Below are 6,477 nucleotides of genomic sequence, written 5' to 3'. Positions count from 1 at the left end.
TATATGAATGACAAATAAGCACATAATAAGATGCTCAACCACAATGGGTCATTAGAAAATGAAAATGAAAACCACAATGAGATACCACTGTATACCCACTAGAACGGCTTAAATTAGGAAAATGGATCAGACCAAGCGTTGGCAAGGATGTGAAGTGACCAGGACTTGCATACCTTGCTAGTGGTCATGTGAAATGGTACACAACCACTTTGGAAAACCATTCTGTGGTTCCTTAAGTAGTTAAACACACATCTACCATATGGTATAGCCGTTCCCCTCCTGCATATTTACCTAAGAGAAATGAAAACATGTGCTCTCACAATGACTTGTAGGCAAATTTTTGTAGCCATTTTATTTATAGTAGCCAAAAAGTGGAAACAATCGATAGGTGAGGGGGAGGAGAAATGTGATATATTCCCAGGATGGAACACCACTGGCATCTTGACGCTTCTGATTCATCTAGCGGATTTCAGCCCATGTGCCCTTTACAGCACCAGACTATAGGGGAAGTCTGTCCAATATCAGAGAGTTTGAAATAAAACACCCTTGAGTGTATATGCTAAACCTTTACAAACCTATCCAGGGCCTTTGTGCCCCCCACACCCAGAGCCCTTATCTCTACTCACATTGAGGGATCCAGACCCGTTTCCATAGGGTTACATAGTTTCATTTGTTTCAGTACATCCTATTCCTTAAGAATACAAGTAAGCATGATTACATCTTCACACCTCTACAAAACAGAAAATAAGTGCTCTTTGTCTAACCACAGGTAGGAATTTTCGCTTGGGAAATATGGCCATCAGGCTTGGTTTGGATTCCTAGCTTACATCTCTTGGTTGTCTTTTTCCTCATTTCTGATTTCTTGAGTCCCTTTGGCTCTGTTTAGGTAGAAGTGGTATATTAGTATATAAGATAATGTGGGTTCAAAACCTGGTTCTTCCATTTACTAGCTGTGTCACCTTCGGAAGATTACTTAACCTCTCTGTGCCCCAGTCTTCCAACTTGGAAAACAGTAATAATCAGAGTACTACTACTTGGAGCTATTGAGTAGTAAAGCTCTTAGCATTGGGCCCATAAATGGTCAGTAAATATTTGCTATTCTTAGTACGTAAACCTAGTTTCTGGACAGGGTCTAAAGGTCTGATTCACCTTATCACGTTGTCTTATAATGATCAGACTCAGTACGTGATCCCCCAGGCGGAGATAGCATTTTAATAGCGTCTTGTCACAGGAGACAGATTCTTTTTTTTTTTTTTTTTTTTGAGGAAGATTAGCCCTGAGCTAACTGCTGCCAGTCCTCCTCTTTTTTTTTTTTTGCTGAGGAAGCCTGGCCCTGAGCTAACATCCATGCCCATCTTCCTCTATTTTTTATATGTGGGACGCCTACCACAGCATGGCGTGCGAAGCAGTGCCATGTCCACACCCAGGATCCGAAACAACAAACCCCGGGCCGCCAAGAGCGGAACGTGCGCACTTAACCACTGTGCCACCAGGCCAGCCCCAGGAGACAGATTCTAACTGAGATTTCAGACCCGATCACATTGGGGTGAGTGAAGAGGGGCTGGGGTGGGCATTGCTGCCCAGGGCTATACTGTGTCCTAATTACAATGTGCATCAGAACTACACAAGAAACTCAGTAAAATTAGCATCTCTGAGCACTGGGCCTGGGGATCCACGTTCTAACAAACCCTCCAGACAATTCCCATTTCCAGGAAAGTTTAGAACCCCTCCCTATGGCATGTGTCTCAGAATAGAAGCTTTTTTTTTTCATGATCTCTTGCTATTACATTTTTACATATCTTTCTCCTCAATTTCTTCACTTTGGGGGGAGGCGAATAATGTTTTTAAAAACCTTAAGTACCTGGAACTTCTTTTTCTTCTTATTTTGTCCTTCTCAGGACTTGTACAGATGCATTTTTTATTTTTATGCCTCTGCAGTAATGTATATGTAGAATTTTGTATTCTGCATCCAATTAACATTATGCCATATGTATTATTTCATCCTGCTACATTTTTTTTCTTGTGCCGTCTCTTCGTCATCCTTTTCTTCTCTGTCTTATCTGTCCACATAAGAATGTAATGTGGCTGGACAGGTTTGTGCCTGTGCACACACTCATACGATCTTATTCAGATATATAGTTATAGACTTTGATTTTGGGGAGCTTGATATATCTTTGGTTTCTCTTACTGTGTGTATTTTATAAGCATTCTGAAACATTTTTTCCGAAAGTTAAATGAATAAGTAAAGGATGTCTTTAGTCTGTGCCTGTACTTAAAGCTTCGCATAAGACCTCTATAGTGGGGACGATTGTGTTACATTAATGAGGATTGTATTTACTCTTTTAGCCTCACTTGCAATTACTGGGTGAACTCAGGTCTCTTAGTTCATTACCACCGTTAGTGCCTGTCAATAACAGAGTGTGCCTGAAATGCACAAGCACCTGGGAGCTCGGAGGTCTCATCTCTTCCAGTGGAGGGCAGCTCTGGCAGCTTGGGTCTCTCCCTGGGCTGCAGTCGCTCCAGCTGTACAAGATGGCTAGGACACCAAGGCGGTGTCTCTCTCAGCGTGCCCTGCGGACCACGGGCTTCAGAATCACCTGCACGCTAGTTGAAATGCAGATCTCCTGGGGTTCACCCCATTGAACCACAACCTGGGGCCTAGGACTTTGCATGTTTAGCAAGTCTCACAGTCGGCTCTTACGGAATATTAAAGGTTGGGAACCACGGAGGCCCGCGGTTAAGCGTCCTGTGCAACTCAGCTTCAAGCTCATCTTTGTTCACTCTTAGTCCTCCCTAGCCAGCGTGGTCCTCACCTGCTCCTGCAGGAGCTACCCCGAGCTCCAGGGAGGGGTCTCGCTAATTCCTGGCCATCTGCATAGCTGCTGCATGGCCTCCGCAGCCCATGGACAGAAGCCAGAGTAACCACAGCTGGCCTGCCCCATAACAGCTCAGACCTCAGGAGACCACTCCAGCCCTGGCTGGGCCTCCAGTCTCCAGAGGATAGACTGACATCTATCCAGCCTCCCCTTGCAGTTCCTATGGGGACCTGTCTTGCTTCCTAGAGCCTGAGATTAAGACTGAAATCCTAAATGCCCAGCACACACCAGGAGCCCATTGCACGTCTGATAAATGAGTAGAGTTTTGAGTGAGTGGATGATATAAGAAGTGTGGGTTGGGATCTTATGTGCTAGGCAGATACTGGTGAGCAACAAATATTTTTTGGATAAATGTGTATCAGTAAATGAAATTCAAACACCTGATGCGTAGTAGGTATTTTAATCCTGGTATGATAGATGCACTTGTTAGTCTCCTCTTCCCTAAATCCCTTCAGCCCTCAACACGTCATTGTGTGGCCTCCAACTGTTAGCATCTGCATCTCTTTGTGGAGGGCTGTCTCTACCATCTGCTTGCAGAGCAGGCCTGAAGTCCTAGGGAGTTCGCTCAGGATCTCCAGCCACCCTGGAAACAAAAACTGCTTGAAGCTGGTGTATAAATACCCCAGTTCCCTCACCACTCATGAGGACAGCTCTGAGATGTGGGTCTCCCAGAAGTCCCCAGTGAGATAGAGCCCCAGTTGCCCACAATGGTCATTTGCTTGATAACACACCCATTTTTTTGGGAGGGGTCCTTACCCTTCCTTCTTTCACTTCTCCACTCCGCTACTGATATTTCCCAGGATCACCTCCCAAATCAACTATTTTCACCCAGATCCTTGCCTCAGTATCTGCTTCTGAGGGAGCCCCCCCCCCCAACTAAGGTAGCTGTTGAATGGATGAATGACTGCATGTTTAACAAATGAAGCTTGAAGGCTAAAATGCTATATACTTAAACCAGTAAACCTTTGTAGGAGGTTGCCAAAAGAATAGCATTCAATAAATGGATAGCATTCAAGGTAGACCCCTACAAATCTAGTACTTGATTTCTGGTACAAAAATGCTTTTTGAAAGGGTGGATGGATGAATGAATGAATGACCGTCGAGTAGAGTCAAGAGCTAGAACTTTATGTCCTGGTACATAGGTGGTATTCAATAAACGCTCTTCATGTGGATGGGACAGAAAAGGAAGGAGAGAGGGAAGAAAAAGAAGCAGGTGAGAAGAAATTAGGGAAGGGGGAAGGAGTTTCAGAGAGGCTTGGAGCCTGAAGTGGCGAGGCGCTGAGCATCCTGAAGGGGCTGTAAGACCCACGTGGTCTGGCTTCTGCTCAGGCCCCGCATCCCCCCCACCACTTTTTGATAACACTCCCCATCAGCTTCCTTTCAGCTCCACGTCTTTACAAATGCTGTTTTCTTAGCCAGGAAGGATCTCCTACTTATACTCTCCTGCCTCCTTACTTCCCGAGACTCTTAATGTCCCAGCTAAGAATTTGCTTCCTCAGGGAAGCTTACCAGACTTCTCCATCATGCCAAGTATATATATATATATAACAATAAGAGTTCTTACATCACCTGGTATTTCCCACGTATGTAATGAGACATTTAATGGTGGCCTCAACCCAGTGGAATAGCAACTCTCATCCGTACTCCCAGCACCCATCACAGGACCTGGCACAAAGGAAGAGCTCAGTAAATATTGGATGAATGACACAGGTATGGCACCTGGCCCAGCTTTAACCTCAGAACCAAGCCTTTCCTGAGCAGAATCAGGGTTCTAGGAACTGTCACCCACACACACAATGTTCCCACCCCCTTAGCACCCCAAACCAGCCAAATGGCCAAATGCACCCAAAATCTGGGAAAAGCTTTTGACAAGTCATCTCAGCATGGTAACAGCTTCTGTCCCAGCCAGCACTGTCACGGGCAGCTTAATTATGGTAATTAGGACCCACATTAAAACATGACTGTAACATAAAATTGGAATTAGCTGTATAACACATCCAAATTTTTTGGTATGCTTATTGATTTTCTTCCCCTGTTAATTAGAGGGCCACAGTAAATTCAGATAGGTCTGGTCTAATTAAAACTGAGCCTGTAAACGCTAGCGAAAACCCTAATTAGCATCTGTCTTTTGTTATGGACAGCGAGGTGGGGATGTATGTTTTTACGGGGAACGTAATCAGAGCATTTGTGTTCCTCTTCTGGATACTAGGTGGGGCAGGCCACGCTGTTCTCCTCCCTGTTTATGAACTGTTTTGAAAAAAGATGCAAGTTGTGAAGACATCTAAGCGCCTAAATAAGAAGTGGTTGGTTTATGGAAAAACAATTAGTCAAACTTGGTGATTGGAGGTATGTAGACAAAACAGCCAATTGAATGGAATTGTTCTCTTTTCTGTATGTTGGAGTGGCATTGAAACCAGGAAACCTCGAGTTCGCATCTTAACACTACTATTTACTAGCTGTGGGGTCTTGAACAAGTTTTGTTTTGCCTCTCTGAGCCTCAGTTTCCTCCTCTGTGAAACGGGGATAGTGGTAGAGCCTATCTTACAGGGCAATTCGGGGGATTAAAGACATGCAAATTTTTCAGCATATAGTAATACTTTAAAAATTAGAAGTTGCTTGTGGGGGACCCACCTGGTGGCATAGTGGTTAGGATCATGCACTCCACTTTTCAGCCCAGGGCCCACAGTTTCAGATCCTGGGTGCAGACCTGTGCACCGTTTGTCAAGCTATGCTGTCGCGGTGTCCCACATACAAAATAGAGGAAGGTGGGCACAGATGTTAGCTCAGGGACAATCTTCCTTGGCAAAAAGAGGAGGATTGGTGGTTGATGTTAGCTCAGGGCTGATCTTCCTCAAAAAAAAGAAAAGGAGTTGCTATCACATTCATCATCATCATCATCTTCATCCTCCTCCTCCTCCTCATTCTCTTTATCATCATCATCATCACCACCATCACTTTTATCACTGTCTTTATTTTCATCCAATGAAGAGAAGACTCTTGTAATGCCTTCATGGCTCAGGTGAGCCTCATAGAGTAACAGAAACACCATAATTCTGGATTCAGGTGGCACTCCAACCTGTACCACTTATGAAGTAAGCAACCTCAGACAAGTCATTATATTCGTCTCAATTTGCTTCCTCATTTGTAAAATAAGCACAGTTTTCAAGGGGATGTTGGGGATGTGATGAGGGACGTGGATTATGCCTGGCATGGAGCTAACCATTTGAGCAACGTTGGTTCTCCGTCTCCAATATCCAGTCCCACACCCTCGGCAGAACGCTTTGGTGGTGCACTGTCTCAGGCATGTGTAGAATCGAAAATAAAGAATCTCCAGGTTTCTAACAAGCAGCCTTCACTCAGAGGCATGCTGTTCGCTTTTCATTGCTGCCTCCTATAAGCCCCATGTCCCACTGCCATGGTCTTAATTGTTGGGAAGAGTTCCTGTATGTGTGGAAGAGACAGCAGAACTCATCCAACCTTCCACGTGCTCCTCTGCATCGCCCAGCCTCCCTTGCAGTTCGGGTGGGGCCATGTGACTCTTTCTAACCAATAGACTGTGAGCAGCAATATGTCCCTTCCATTTGGAGGGTGCTAAAGAGCA

The sequence above is a fragment of the Equus caballus genome, chromosome 8, assembly GCF_041296265.1.
Source record: "Equus caballus isolate H_3958 breed thoroughbred chromosome 8, TB-T2T, whole genome shotgun sequence".
Taxonomy (NCBI): domain Eukaryota; kingdom Metazoa; phylum Chordata; class Mammalia; order Perissodactyla; family Equidae; genus Equus; species Equus caballus.
The sequence above is the reverse complement of the archived record's forward strand: the minus strand, read 5'-3'. Positions refer to the sequence as shown.